Source organism: Callithrix jacchus, chromosome 9 (genome assembly GCF_049354715.1).
Source record: "Callithrix jacchus isolate 240 chromosome 9, calJac240_pri, whole genome shotgun sequence".
In the NCBI taxonomy this organism is placed as follows: domain Eukaryota; kingdom Metazoa; phylum Chordata; class Mammalia; order Primates; family Cebidae; genus Callithrix; species Callithrix jacchus.
The window spans coordinates 3,766,040-3,781,856 of record NC_133510.1 but is presented as its reverse complement, the minus strand read 5'-3'; the positions used below and the strand labels follow the sequence as shown (position 1 = coordinate 3,781,856).

General features: G+C 42.1%; 1 protein-coding gene and 1 non-coding gene across 26 annotated transcripts in view; both read left to right on the top strand.

Moving 5' to 3' along the window:
* LOC103795080 (uncharacterized) overlaps positions 1-15,817 on the top strand; it is a 597,037-nt gene that overhangs the window by 133,102 nt on the left and 448,118 nt on the right. For 20 of the 25 annotated variants that reach the window (XM_078338228.1, XM_078338230.1, XM_078338242.1 and 17 more), the window contains one exon: positions 3,323-3,439. The exons of the other annotated variants lie outside the window; for them this stretch is intronic. The gene's annotated coding sequence lies outside the window, so the exon portion shown is untranslated. The remainder of the gene's footprint in view (positions 1-3,322; positions 3,440-15,817) is intronic. 25 annotated transcript variants of the gene reach the window in all.
* LOC118144743 (U1 spliceosomal RNA) lies at positions 13,754-13,919 on the top strand. The gene has a single exon (XR_004729481.1). It is a non-coding gene; the product is annotated as a U1 spliceosomal RNA (small nuclear RNA).

Sequence of the window (15,817 nt, the reverse complement as noted above, 5' to 3'; positions counted from 1 at the left end):
GTGTCACAAGTTTGGCTTATCAGTTGAGGCAGAACAACGATGGAATGTTGCAAGGTTGGTTAATCAGGCACTGCAGGAGCTAGCTATTCTCCTCCTTCAGTGGTTTTCTTGTTATCTTAGACTTTCTGGCTTCAGGAGGCCATCTGGAGGTGTACGTATGGGTCAGAGGGGTCACCATGGCTTGACCATGGTGTAATTCATGGTGCAGTCAGTTCAAAGAACCTTGCATTCCTGCCTTTTTATATTAATAATATAAAGGTAAAAAAGTAAAAACCACAAAAAGTGGGGGGCAGTAAAATTTTAGGGGCAGTACAGAGGGGTGATGGGTGATGTTTCTCAGGGCCTCTTTGCGAGGGATTGGGGGTGTCATGGAAACTTAATAATGGGAGACATTTTAGATTGCTGAGACATTTTGGGGCAGGAGTGATAGTGGGGTTGTTAGAAGGAGCATTTGCCATATTGACTGATTGGTTATAGCTTGGATATGATTTTGTAGGAATTGACAGATTAGTCAGAAAAGGCAAGGTCCAAATAAGAGAAGGAGAGGGATAGATATAAGGGCCTGCTAATGGAAGGAGCCATTATACCCGGTTAGAGAGTGGCCAGCTAGGTCCAGAACAATCATTTGCCTGCTTAGGGAGCTTTTGGGCCCTGTCTTGAAGTCTGTTGATGGCGTCATATACAAGGTCAGACTGGCTTAGATAAAAGCAGCCTTTTTCATTTAGGAATAGGCAGAGTCCCCCTTTCTTAGCAGTTAGTAGATTGAAGCCTTGGCGATGTTGGAGGACAGCTGCTGCCAAGGAATTAACTTGGGCTTGGAGGACAGATAGTGTCTGGGTTATGTCTGTAATGCTGGTGGAGAAATGATTAGAGAGACAGAAACGTGGTGATGGAAGGAGTGAGGCCCGCTATACCTGTCCCCGCTGCGGCGGTGGAGACTCCTCATCCTACAAGCAAGGGGATTAATGGAATGGCCTTTTTTTTTGTTGTGTAGGAGTTACAAGGGGGACAAGGAAGTGTTGATTTCCATTGGTAAAGGGGATTTTGGGAGTAAGGAAAATTAAGGTACAGGTGCCTGTTTAGTTGGCAGGAAGACACAGGTAGGTGGAAGAGCTACAGAAGAGAAAACGTTTTTGGCTTAGGCAGAACTGCAAGTGTGAACTGAAAGGTGAGAAAGTGTCTGGGGAGGTCTGGGGTCTTGTACCCGAATACCAAGGGAACTAGCAAGGGCTGTGGCTTTTCGAGGTTGCTGTGGGGTTTGATAGGGTAATTGTGTGGAAGGAGAGGTGTTGTTTTAATGGTGTATGAGAAAGCATTTGGAATGTATGAGTAACTGTTCGGTTGCATTAACAAGGTTAGGTATGAGCAGGCAGGAAGAGAGGTCTGGAGGAGAGTCTGCTGAGCAAGGGGAGGGCGGCCAAGCGTGGCGTGAGACACAGGGTAAATGCCTGCCTAGGCAAAACTTGCTACTGACATTCTGCAGACTGTGAGGCTGGTACGTTCCTATTTCTTGGTTAATGTGGGTAACAGGGCTTTGGAGGTGGAGTGTGAAGAAGCACAAAGAGGGTGGGAGGTTTTCCAGGGGAATTCCTGCGGGTGATTGTCAGGAAATGCACAAGCGGGTGGTGATAGGGATAGTTGTTTGTGCGGTTGATGGTCCAATAACGTGGGGTGTGGAGTTCGTATAGGGTGAGAGGTTATGTAGGTAGGTGCAAAGAAGAGCAGTGACCTGTTGTTATGAGGTATCTGGGGTGTTTCTGTGGAGGAGAGGAGCTCTTCCAGGGGGTCCAGGTGGGGCTGGTTGAAGGAAGTCCAGAGGTGTAAAGAGACAGGAGAGTTTGCGCAGTCTGCTGGTAGGGCGGGGATGGCTGTGTAGGTGGAAGAGGAGAGGGATTTTAGAGCTGCTCGGGAGAGTATAGGGATTTGGCGCTACAGGATGGACGGGGAGCTCTACGTGATTACAAGGCGAAGGTTTTGGACTAACCTGTAGGGCTCGTCCAGTTTTTGGACGGGTAGGATGGGGGTTTTGTAGGAAGAGTTAGTGGAAACTAAAAGGCTGTGTTGTAGAAAGTGGGTAATAACAGGAGTTAGGCATTTTTTTTTTTTTTTTAGACAGAGTTTCGCTCTTGTTACCCAGGCTGGAGTGCAGTGGTGCGATCTCGGCTCACCGCAACCTCCGCCTCCTGGGTTCAGGCAATTCTCCTGCCTCAGCCTCCTGAGTAGCTGGGATTGAGTTAGGCCTTTTAAGGCTTGTGCTGGGATGGGGTACTGGCGCTGGGTAGGATAAGGGTGGTTAGATTTTAAGGGGATGCTGAGTGGTGAGTGAGCAAGGGATGGGGAGGTGGTGTTCTACAGCCTAGGGTTAAGGTAGGGGGACATAAGGGGAGCTATTGAGGGAGGTAGGGCTTGCGGTGGTGCGGGGGGTGAAACGGCATCAATGCGTGTGGCTATAGCTCAGGAATAAAGAGGCAGACAATTTTACTAGGATATCTCGGCCTAACAGGGGAACTGGAGAAGTGGGGATGATCAGGAAGGAACGTGGAAAGGAGTGCTGGCCTAATTGACACCAGACTTGGGGAGTTTGGAGAGGCCTGGAGGCCTTGCTGTCAATTCCCACAGCAGTTAGGGAGGCCAAGGAGACAGGTCCTTGAGAAGAAGGCAGCGAGGAGTGGGAGGCCCCTGTGTTGATTAAGAAGGGGAGGGACTTACCTTCCACCGTAAGAGTTACCTGAAGCTCAGTGTTCGTGATGGTCCAGGGGGCCTCCGAGATGTTCAGGCAGCGTCAGCCTTCAGCTGCCAAGCCACAGCAACGTGAGTCAGACAGTCAGACTTCCAGTGGGGGCCCACACAGACAGGGCAGGGCTTAGGAGGAATCCTGGCGTGTAGGCATTCCTTGGCCCGGTGGCCAGGTTTCTGACATTTGAAGCAAGGTCTGGGAGGGGTAGCTGGATGCTGCAGTCTGGGCGCTTTGAAGTCTTTGTGAGCCAGTGGTGTGGCTGGGGTTTTTCATACAGTAGAGGCAAGCATCTGTAGTTCTGAGATGCCCTGTGGCTGGGCAGCTTCTTCCCTGTTACTGAACACCTTGAAGGCGAGGTTGATGAATTCCTATTGTGGGGTTTGAGGGCCATATTTTGATTTCTGTAGCTGTTTAATGTTAGGGGCTGACTGGGTGATAAAATGCATATTAAGTGTTTTTCAGGGGTGGCAGGGGAAGTAAGGATGATATTTAAGTTACTCCAGGCGAGATTGGAAGACTGGGTTAAGTATTAAAATTCTTGTGTATATTTGGTGGGATCTGATGGACATTTTGTATGGACCACAGAGTTCCCAAAACTGCCCAAAGCCCTGATAAGTGGCTGAAGACTGACGCTGCCTGAACATCTCGGAGGCCCCTGGACCATCATGGACGCTGAGCTTTGGGTAACTCTTACGCTGGAGGGTAAGTCCATTCCCTTTTTAATCAATATGGGACCACCCACTCCACACTGTCTTCTTTTCAAGGACCTGTCTCCTTGGCCTCCATATTTGTTGGATCTGACAGACTGATTTATTTTCCTTTGGGTATATACCCAGTAATGGGACTGCTGGGTCAAACGGTATTTCTGTTTTTAGCTCTTTGAGGAATTGCTGCCAATAGTGTATAAACAATCCTTTTTTCCATAATCTCGTCAGCAACTGTTATTTTTTGACTTTTTAGTAATAGCCATTCTGACTGATATGAGATGTTATCTTATTGTGGTTTTGATTTGCATTTCTCTAATGATCAGTGATATTGAGATCTTTTTATATGCTTGTTAACCACATTTAAGCCTTCTTTTGAAAAGTGTCTGTTCATGCTCTTTGCCCACTTTTTAATGGGTTGTTTTTTTCTTGTAAATTTAACTTCCTTATAGATTATGGCTATTAGACTTTTTTTCTGATGCGTAATTTGTAAAAGTTTTCTCCCATTCTGTAGGTTGTCTGTTTACTCTGTTGATAGTTTCCTTTGCTGTACAGAAGCTCTTAAGTTTAATTAGATATTTGTCAATTTTTGCTTTTGTTGCAATTGCTTTTGGTGTCTTCATGGTGAAACCTTTGCCCATTCCTATGTCCAGAATGGTATTGTTTATGTTATCCTCCAGGATTTTTATAGTTTTGGTTTTCATATTTAAGTATTTAATCCATCTTGAGTTTGATTTTTGTATGTGATATAAGGAAGGGGTCTAGCTTCAGCTTTCTGCATATGGCTAGCCAGTTATGTCAGCATGGTTTATTGAATAGGGAGTCCTTTCCTCATTGCTTATTTTTGTCAGCTTTGTCAAAGGTCAGGTAGTTGTAGGTGCAGACTTATTTCTGGGCTCTGTATTCTGTTCCATTGGTCTATGTGTCAGTTTTTGTACCAGTACCATGTTGTTTGGTTATTATATTCCTGTAGTATAGTTTAATGTCAGGTAGTATGATGCCTTCAGTTTTGTTCTTTTTGGTTAGGGTTGCCTTGGATATTTGGGCTGATTGTTGGTTCCACATGAATTTTAAAATAGTTTTTTTTTCCTGATTCTGTGAAGAATGTCATTGGTAGTTTAATAGGAACAGTAGTGAATCTATAAATTGCTTTGAACAGTATGGCCGTTTTAATGATATTAATTTTTCCTATCCATGAGCATGGAATGTTTTTCCATTTGGTTGTGTCATCTCTGATTTCTTTCAGCAGTGTTTTGAAATTTTCATTTCAAAGATCATTCACCTCCCTAGTTAGCTGTAATCCAAAGTATTTTATTCTTTCTGTTGCAATTGTGGCTGGGATTACATTCCTCATCAAGCTCTTGGCTTGACTGCTGTTGTGATATAGGAATGCTAGTATTTGTGTACATTGATTTTGTATCCTGATAATTTGCTGAAGTTGTTTATTAGCTTAAGGAGGTTTTGGTTTCAGACTACGGGGTTTGTAGATATGTGTTTGTGCAGTCTGTAAACAGGGATTGTTTGACTTCCTCTTTTCCTATTTGCATGCCTTTTATTTCTTTCTCTTGCCTGATTGTTCCAGCCGGGACTTCCAATTATATTGAATAGGAGAGGGCATCCTTGTCTTGTGTCAGTTATCAAGGCAAGCACTTTCAGCTTTTGCCCATTCAATTTGATGTTGGCTGTGGGTTTGTTATAGGTGGCTCTGATTATTTTGTGGTATGTTTGAAGGAAGGTAATAGTACATTTTTTTTCTTTTATTGGAGAAACAATTTAAAGTATTTGTATATTACTTTGGATGATAGGACTTTTTGTAAAGGATTAGATTGTATATAATGACTCAAACAAAATAACATAATTTAGTGATTATGTCAAATATGGTATATGTGTCATTTGGTGATTATATTAGGTACTCTGTCATAATCATGATTATAACATAATTTAGTGATTTTATTAGGTACCCTGTTATGCATAGTCTAAACTGACACAGTACTGAATACAATAAGATATTCAATAAGTCACTATTAAAAAGGAATTCTTACCTATTTAGATTTTTACTGGGGAGGGATACTTATGCTATGAGTAGAAATGAAGACATATTGCAAAGTTAGACAAAGCCCTGGAAAACATTTTTCTTTTAATTTGTATTTTCTGTGTTCCGTATTTACTGGTATTAAATACGACTTTAATTGGTAAGAATCCTTTTAAAGATAACCGGGACACAGAACTGATTAATGACTTGTTAGCATTGTGAGAGCTGGAGACAAAACAGAATGTTCTGGATCCTCAGCCACATTATCATGCCCATTTTAAGGACTGAATACCACATGTGTTCAAACACTCATGTGCCTAATAATCATGCTGAGATTACTGTGGGATTTCTAGAGTTACAGACTAACTTCTTGACTTTTTACCACCTTTCTGCCCAGCTATTTAGTGACAGCATAGTTGATTACGAGTTCTCTCGAAGTAGATGGTTCTAAGCCTGCTGTTCCACTCTTAGTTTTCCTTTCCTGTTCTATGCACTTGTACATAGGATTTAAATTCTCTATATGTTGCAAGCTCTCTGTGCCGAAGGAAACCATCTTTGTTATAAATGCCTGAAAGTTGACTATGTTCTCCCTTTGTTCTAGCTTTTGTTTCTATTATTACAATTAGTATAGTCTACCTAATAAAAAAGGGGGCACTTAACTATTTCCTAAAGGACTTATTAAGACCTTCTGCCTGTATTATCTAATTTAATCTACACAAAAGTCTTAAGATGTAAGTGTTGCCATTTCCATTTTGTAAAGGAGAAAATGAGCTAAGAAATATCTTGTTTGGAAAACCGTATTATTAGCATTCATTCATTAACCAAAGATTTATTGAGGTCAGTTTAAGACACTGAGTGTATGGTTGCCAAAAAGAGGGTCTTACCTTCATGAACCTTATATTCTAGTGGAATCTACATCACAGAACCTTTGACTTTAATACTGACATGTAATTGAACGACCCATACTGTAAAATCCTTGAAAGTAGAGATGATATCCGTAGACTATATCAATTCAATTACTGAATTGAATGAAATTCTGGCAATTAGGATTTATTCTTATCTGCCACCTGCTGTTTCCTCCTTACTGGATGTTTGAAAAGGTGCATACATAGGCATGGGTAGAATAGATGGATAGCCCCTCCTGAGCTGATTTTCTCCAGTGACTTTTCTTCTCCCCAAATTCCCATCAAGGGTTATTTAGCTGAAGGTTCTCTAATTTCTGGTTCCCCCTAGTAAGTGTCAAAAACAACATGGTATAAGAAACCCATAGTCTAGGAACTTGTCCTTGATAATTCAGCACAAATGAATTCATCGGTAAGTAGCGGTGGCTGTTTTCACTAGAGAAGCACAAGTTGAAGTACACTCGAAGAAAGCAAAAGTTCAGATCCTTTGTTCTGGCTGAGGCTTTCTTTTTTCTACCAGGCAACCGAGTATGGGCTAAGTAATGAGGGCAAATCACCAGGCCTAGAGCAGATACATGTGAAGGCAAAGACCAATGCTAAGGAGCTTTTGGTGACATAGGGAAGGAAGTGTGTCTGCGTGTGCGCGTGTGTGTGTGTGTGTGTGTGTCACAGTTTTGCCTGAAGCAGGACTCATATCTGAGTGTTGCCATTTGTAACTACTAAGAACACACCTCCTTTAAGCTTCGTTTCTCTTCGGATTTGGCTGTAAAAAGCCTGCACAGTTTATGTGGTGCTTTCGTTTCATGGGATACGATTATGCTTATTGTGTTAGGCTGGGTCAGCAATGTGTCAGAGCAGTACTGTATATCACTCCTCACCTAAATGCAGTCATGCATTTTCATAAAAGTAGCTACCTCCCCCTTGTGCCCATCTTTCATCTAAAGAGGAATTAAGGGAAGAAATGAAGCAAATAGTGTTTTTATGGATGTTTTTGCTTCATTTAAGCTGCCAGAGTAGTTTTGTGGTCCTAATTTAAAACCTATTATAGTCTAGAGAAGAGCTACCTAGAGGTGGAAAGTAAGAGGGTTTCACGTGGCTAAATGCGAAAGTGATTGTCAATGGCTGTTGGAACAATACTGAGGGCAATGAGGATCGTAGTGTTTTTGAAAAGCAGCCTGCAAATCAAATTCAAGGGGAGAAAAGATTTCTCGTTTTCTTATTTTTGGAGTCAGCAGGATTTCCAGCTGCATGTAATTTCAGGAAGTGATGTGGCTATTTATTCAATAATGCCTTGCAAATTTCCTGGGAAATGATGGAATAATTCTGATGAAGTTAAAGTGGTTATTGAAATATGAGATGTCATACTATTTGCCAAGTGTTATTTCTTGTCCATTTAATCATATGAATTCATTTTATAATGAAAGTAAACTCTTAGCAAAGACTTTCCATAGACATTTTCTAGGACTGAAAATACATTATTGAAATCCAGATCACCAAAGCCGACTGAATTAAATAAACAAACAGCGAGTGCCTCCTGCCGTGCCATGCATGATGCTAGGTATTGGGAAAGCAAAAAGTCACTTCACATTTTTTTTTTTTCCTGAACTCATAGAGCTTAATGACTGGTGGTAGGGACAGGCATTGAAGCAATGGGGCATTCAGACACCTGTAAAATGACAACACTGGGAAGTGCTATGTAGGGAAGGCTCATGGTGCTACAGCAGCATCTGGCATTCATGGAGAGCCTCTCGTGTATGTGGTGTCAAAGCTGAGACCTAAAGGATGAATAGAAATCACATAGGTAACGAGTAAGAACAAGAGTCCTTGAGGATGGCATGTATCGTCTTGAAAATTTCATGGTGGAGGGTAGCAGTACACAGTGGGGTGCATGGTACAAAAACAGGCTGGTGAATCAAGGGCTAAACCCTGAGCCTTGTAGACCAGGTGAAAAATCTTGTTGTCTATTTTAAGATAATAATGAAATAATTTTAGTAGCGGGGGTGAGGGTGGATGAGGGGTGATGCAACCATGTCTCTGCTTTGGAAATATTACTCTGGACGAACCGTGGAGGATGGATGTTAGAGGGTCCCAAGTGTGAATGGCAGAGCAGTTGTGAGGCTCCTAAAGATGTGCAGATGAGAAGGAATGTTAGCAAAGACTATGGATGTGGACATGCTTTATGGTTGGTTTAAAATCAATTTACAGTAGTTTCATCCCAGGTTCGCATCTATGTTCACTCACACGTACACATGAGCTGATGGTTTGTGAGATGTTTGAGAACCCGTTTCTCAGGATCCAGTCCTTGATTGTCTTTTCCTGCTTACATCAGGGAAGCCAAATGCATTTTTATCTCAAGTGCCTACTCTGGTTGACTGGTAGAAGGTCCTGGGAGAGCAATACTGAGAAGCTTCTGCAGTCACATAACGGCTTAGCAATAGAGAGCGCTTTAATAGCTCCTTCCGTGAGCACAGAGTTGGGAGTGGTGGCATGCATGCCTTTTCAGAGCCTTTACGGCTCACATTCCCCATGGCAGACTCACCATTTTTCTGCAGCGTATAGGAGTAGTACTTGTCCCAGCTCTCACAACTGTTTTCCTAGACACTCTGCCTCTTCTCCCTATGCTTTCTGGGATTTTGAAGTGCACCGTCTTGGGTCAGATTCGTTCTTCCTCTGAATGCGCTCAACTCTCTTAGACCCTTAACTACCATCTCTCCACTTGCTTTCTATCTTCTAAAACTTTGTAAACGTCTCTCATTTTCTGATATATCCATTGTATTCTTATTGTCCTGTGGATCACTATGTTTTTAGTAATCTCTTTTGGTCCATTTATATCTTCAGGGTTTCATTTATTCAATTTTCTGTTCGTTCAGTCTCCCATGTTTAATCAAAACTTGTGCCACGGTTTTCCACCTATGCTCTTTGGTATATACTTATTTAACTGAAGAAATGTGCAGCCATCAGAGAATATCGGTGAACAATTCACAATCTCTGTTAGGGCAAATGACTGGGTCTTGACATGTTTTGGCTGTGTCCCCATCCAAATCTCATCCTGAAAACCACTGCCATGATTCAGTTATTTCCCACCGACTCCCTCTCACAACACATGAGAATTATGGAAGCCGAGATTCCACAATCATGGGGATGGTTTTCCTCATACTGTTTTCATGGTAGTGAGTAAGTCCAATGAGATCTGATGGTTTTATCAGGGAAACCCCTTCACTTTGTTCTCGTCTTCTCTTCTTTTCTGCTGCCATGTAAGACATGCCTTTTACCTTCCTGCGTGATTGTGAGGACTCCTCAGCCATGTGAAACTGAGTCCATTCAACCTCCTTTTCTTTATAACTTACCCAGTCCTGGGTATGTCTTTATCAGCAGTGTGAGAAGGGACTAATACAGGTATGATTAAAATATTTTGGGCTTTGGTGTGTCTTTCCAGTTCCATCACTCCCCACACCTCCATAAGCACATTATCATTTCATACACCAATATACCTTTAGTTCACTGTCTTGACATATTTTCTAAGGGCTGTTTGTTGTTGATTATGTTCTCCGAGCTTCAAATTCCCTTCACTCCAGCTATATTCTTCTTACTCTTTGAAATCTGGTTTAGGTGCCCTTTATTTTGAAACCTAACTCCAAGTTACGATTCATATACTCTCTGTCACTCATCTGAATACCTCCTTTGGATTCATAATGTCTTTTGCTTTCTTGATTATAACATTTATGACCATATCAGGACATTTGATTCTCTTGTTTAGTTTATAAAGTAGACTGAACCCCTGGATGACAGGCTCAGGATTTATTCATACAGTATTTCCATGGACCTGTATTACAAAGTAGGCACTTGATACCTGCTTGTGGAATTGATGCTATGGGACTCCACTCCTAGAAGTGATCTGTTTTCATCACTTTAGTTCTAAGGTGCTATCTTCATAGTTGCGCTTCATGGACTCTCATTGTCAGGAAATTAACTGCGCAGAACGTGAGGTTACCAAGGGTCAGGTGCATGTTACTGATTCGGGCACAGGGAATTGTATGAGCCTTGTGAGCACAATGTAGAAATTCTCAATTGTATACACTGCAGGTGAAGTACATTTTATGTTGACGCACATGGTTAATTATTGAGGATTGGCTGACTATTAAAGCAATAGCCTCTTGTTCAATCTGTGTTGATGATGCAAATGGAAAACACAGCTAAAAATATCACTCATGTCTGAAAAAGCCAGCCCAAAAAATAAAAAGCAATTAGCTTGAACAGCTGGAAGCAGATTTTGCCAGCATGTGTGTTTACCGATGTTTGAGTACAGTTGGTTCACAACTTTGTACTTGGTGTAGTAGCATCACTCAAGTCCCAGAGGAGCAAACTTTCCTGATGTAGATATTTTTCCAAGCAGCCCCCTTCTTCCCTCTTCTTTCCCTCGCCCTCAATCATGCACTTAGGAGTCTATGATACATGATGTCAAATAACCTTAAGGACCTAGGAGGGAAAACAGGAGATAACACAGTAAATCAGAGCCAGCGGCCTCTGGGCCTATGTTGTCTATGTCTGAGTCCCAAATGCAGTGTTACCCTGTGACCTTGGAGAAGTTACTTACCCTCTGTGTACCTTGCTTTAAAATGGGCTTACAGGCCGGGCGTGGTGGCTCAAGCCTGTAATCCCAGCACTTTGGGAGGCCGACGCGGGTGGATCACGAGGTCAGGAGATCGAGATCATCCTGGTCACCATGGTGAAACCCCGTCTCTACTAAAAATACAAAAAACTAGCTGGGCACGGTGGTGCGTGCCTGTAATCCCAGCTACTCAGGAGGCTGAGGCAGGAGAATTGCCTGAACCCAGGAGGCGGAGATTGCAGTGAGCCGAGATCGCGCCATTGCACTCCAGCCTGGGTAACAAGAGCTAAACTCCATCTCAAAAAATAAAATAAAATAAAATAAAATAAAATAAAATAAAATGGGTTTACAGAGACATATTTCAGTATTGTTGTAGAATTAAATGACATACTTGTGAATTTCTTAGAAAAAGCTTTGGTATGTCATAATTCTATTATTCATTTATAGTTCAGAGGTCAAATACCAGTTTTGACTTCTTTTGTAGTGATGAAAAATATTCATTCCCAGCTACCTTGTCCAGTGAAAATCACACTGTCCTGAAATTCACACCAGAAACATAGAGTTAGTGCCAAGATCCTTCTGTGCCCTTGAATGCTTCTTAATATTTGTCATCTCTACTTCTATTCTAAAATCCAACTTGTACCTTTCATTTAAAAAAGGGAGCATCTACAGCCAATGAAGGAGTGTATCCTTTCATTACTATTCTGCTTAGTTTCTGTGTCGGTTGATGTTTTTTCTGTAGATTGTACGCTATCAATTTGAATGTATAGCAACATCAAACAAAAAAGCAGAAGTAATTAGGCTTGTCAGTCCCCAAGAATTTTTGGACCCAGTATCCATGAAGTGGTAGGTAGATTATAATACCTAATACAGAGTATCAGAATGAGCTCTTACGGACTCACGCATACTCTCGATGTGGTATGAGATGCCACTGGCCTGAGCTAATGCATTACTTTTTATATGAATGAAGGTATTCAGGGACTTGAGAATAATTTTTCTTAATTAGTGTAACCCCTGCTTCCATTTTCTTTATACTACGCTTTGCTCACTGGTGCCTCCTTTCATGTTGTGTGAAAAGGCAAATTTCAGTCTTGTCTTGATGAATTATTAATTCCAGGATTCAGAGCACAAATGAGTACATATGTATGCCTCTGCACATGCATACCTATGCTTATAAAAAGTGACAACTGGCTAGTTGTGTTGCTCACACCTGTAATCATAGCACTTTGGGTGGCCGAGGTGGGCAGATCACTTGAGGTCAGGAGTTCGAAACCAGCATGGCCAACATGGTGAAACCCCATCTCTATTAAAAACACAAAAATTAGCCAGGTGTGGTGGCACATGCCTGTAGTCCCAGCTACTCAGGACACCAAGACATGAGAACTGTTTGAACCTGGGGAACTCAAGTTGCAGTGAGCCCAGATTTTGCCACTGCACTCCAGCGTGGCCAACAGAGAGAGAATCCATCTAAAAAAAAAAAAAAGTGACAACCTGTGGAGACTTCTGTTTATAACTGAAGATGTTAAAGTGTTAAAAAAAATTTTACATACCTTGCAAAAAGTAAACTACTAAAGCTAATATTCCATAGAAAACTAAATGGATATCAGATAGACTTGTAGAATGTATAATACTGGGTATACCCCCTGAACAAACACTTTAACAGGTTAAGTCTATTAGGGGAAATGTCATAAAATTTCCCTATGGGAACTTTTCTCTGGATGAAATCATCAGGTCTATTAAGAAATAGGGAAAGTTTAAATATCTAAGACTTTTAAAAGTCTGAGAATATTTTAGACCATAACTATCAACACAGAGACTGGCTTAGAGGTAGAGGGAAAATAGTAGGGAGAAACAGATACTTTAGATAATTAATAGTGTGGTATGCTTAGCTATAAAGGGAGGGAAATGAAAGTGTGTACATATCCAGAAGCAAAGAAAGGTAGTCTCTCTTTCCAAAGCTGACTCAGTGCTTATGAGCTAAGTGTTTCACAGTTGGAAAAGTAGGAGGGCAAGCTGATAAGAGAACTAGGAACTACTCATGCATTGTCTGAATTCCTGCAGGGTAGAAAGTGGACACTCCAAGGGTATTGCTCTGTGATCATTAGGAGGGTTTGGAGTCAGACAACCCTGAGGGGAAGTCACGTTCCATAGTCTGTAGCCATTGGAAGTGTGTCAGTGCTCCTGACCATAAATCCACCTTAGCTCAGCTATGCAGCAACCATAATAGCATGCTAGCAGTACAAAAAGAGGCACATAGACCAGTGGAACAGAATAGAGAGCACAGAAATAAGGCCATACACCTATGACCATCTGATCTTCAACAAAGCTGACAAAAACAAGCAATGGGGAAAAGACTCCCTAGTCTGTAAATGGTGCTGGGATAACTGGCTAGCCATATGCAGAAGATGGAAGCTTGACCCCTTCCTTATACCATATACAAAATCAACTCAAGATGGATGAAAGACTTAAATGTAAAATCTAAAACTAAAAACACCCTGGGAGACAACCCAGGCAAGCCATATGCAGAAGATGGAAGCTGGACCCTTTCCTCACACCATATACAAAATGAACTCAGGATGTATTAAAGACTTAAATGTAAAACCTAAAACTATAAAAACACTGGGAGGCCATCTAGGCAATACCATACTGGACACAGAAACAGGCAAAGATTCCATAACAAAAATGCCAAAAGCATTTGTAACAAAAGCAAAAAGTGAAAAATGGGATCTAGTCAAACTTAAGAGCTTCTGTACAGCAAAGGAAACTATCATATTTACCTAGCAGGGGAGATACTATGATCACAAGGGTGGATTTCCCCGGGTGAGGCTTACCTATTGCACCCTGGGTGTGCTGACCCCTGCAGTTTTCCTAAATGTGAGAAACTTGACTGCATAATTTGTGGTAGGAGGGTGACTGAGTTTGCTGCAGCTCCATGAGGGAGGGCAGGGCCTCTGCCTGCTCCATGGAGTGGGAGGTCTGGATCTGTAGCCATGACTTGGGAGGCTGCAGCTGAGCCCAGAAGGGTGAGCCTCCTGCCTGCTACTGGACCTGAGAGCACAGGCTCCATAGCCACAGCTTGGGTGGCTGCAGTGTACCTGGGGAGCTCCCGCCCCAACTCAGAAAGGGCAAGGCTCCCCCCCTCCCCTTTTTTATTGCATTTAAGGTTTTGGGGTAAATGTGCAGAACATGCAAGATAGTTGCATAGGTACACATGTGGCAGTGTGATTTGCTGCCTTCCTCCCTTTCACCCACATCTGGCATTTCTCCCCATGCTATCTCTCCCCAACTCCCCACCCCACACTGTCCCTCCCCTATTCCCCCCAATATACTCCAGTGTGTAGTGCTCGCCTCCCTGTGTCCATGTGTTCTCATTGGGCGATAGCTCCGTATTCAGGTCTCCTGGCCAGCTTGTGGGCTTATGCGTCCTTTTAGATCTGTGAGATAATCTGGGACACTGTCCTGGATTATTACTCAACTCTGCACTTGTAATTCCTGTCCTTGACTGGCAGAGATCGCCTGTTCTGTGTATGGCTGAGGCTTTGGGGGAAGTGCTGGCATTTCTCCCCATGTTATCCCTCCCCGCCCTCCTCACCACCGGCCATCCCTCCCCTAGCCCCCACCACTGCCCCCAGTGAGGAGCATATATGCTCCTCTTCCTGAGTCCACGTGTTCTCATTACTAACACCCGTCTATGAGTGAGATCATGCAGTGTTGGGTTTTCTGAGAATGATGGTTTCCACATTCATCCAAGTCCCTACAAAGGACACAAACTTATCATTTTTTATGGCTGCTTAGTATTCCATGGTGTATATGTGCCACATTTCTTTGTCCAGTCTATCATTTATGGGCATTTGGGTTGGTTCCAGGTCTTTGCTGTTGTACACAGGGCTGCATTGAACTTACATGTGGTTTTTGTCTTTGGTTCTGTTTATGTGGTGGATTATGTTTATAGACTTGCTTATATTGAACCAGCCTTATATCCCCAGGATGAAGCCTACTCGATTGTGATGAATAAGCTTTTTGATGTGCTGTTGCGTTCGGTTTGCCAGTATTTTATTGAATATTGTTCTGTCAATGTTCGTCGTGGATATTGGCCTGAAGTTTTCTTTTTCAGTTGAGTCTCTGCCTGGTTTTGGTATCAGGATGATGTTGGTCTAATAGAATGAGTTAGGGATGATTCCCTCTTTTTGTATTGTTTGGTATAGTTTTAGAAGGAAGGGAACCATCTCCTCTTTGTACATCTGGTAGAATTTAGCTGTGAACCCATCTGGATCTGGACTTTTTTTGCTTGGTAGGCTATTGATTGCTGCCTTGTTATTGGTCTATTTAGGGTTTCGACTTCAGTCCTTGTTATTGGTCTATTTAGGGTTTCAGCTCCTTCCTGATTTAGTCTTGGTAGAGTGCAAGTGTCCAGGAATTTATCCATTTCTTCCAGGTTTACTGGTTTATATGCATAGAGCTGTTTGTAGTAATCTCTGATGGTAGTTTGTATTTCTGTGGAATCAGTGGTGATATCCCCTTTATCATTTTTTTAATTGCGTCTATTTGATTCTTCTCTCTTGGATTTTTTATTAGTCTGGCTAGCAGTCTATTTTGTTGATCTTTTCAGAAAACCAGCTCCTGGATTTACTGATTTTTTTGAAGGGTTTTTTGTGTCTCTGTCTCCTTTAGTTTGGCTCTGATCTTAGTTATTTCTTGTCCTCTGATAGCTTTTGAGATTTTTTGATCTTGCTCCTCTAGCTCTTTCAATTTTGATGATAGTGTGTCAATTTTAGATCTTTCCTTGTTTCTCATATGGGCATTCATTGCTATAAATTTCCCTCTTGGCACTGC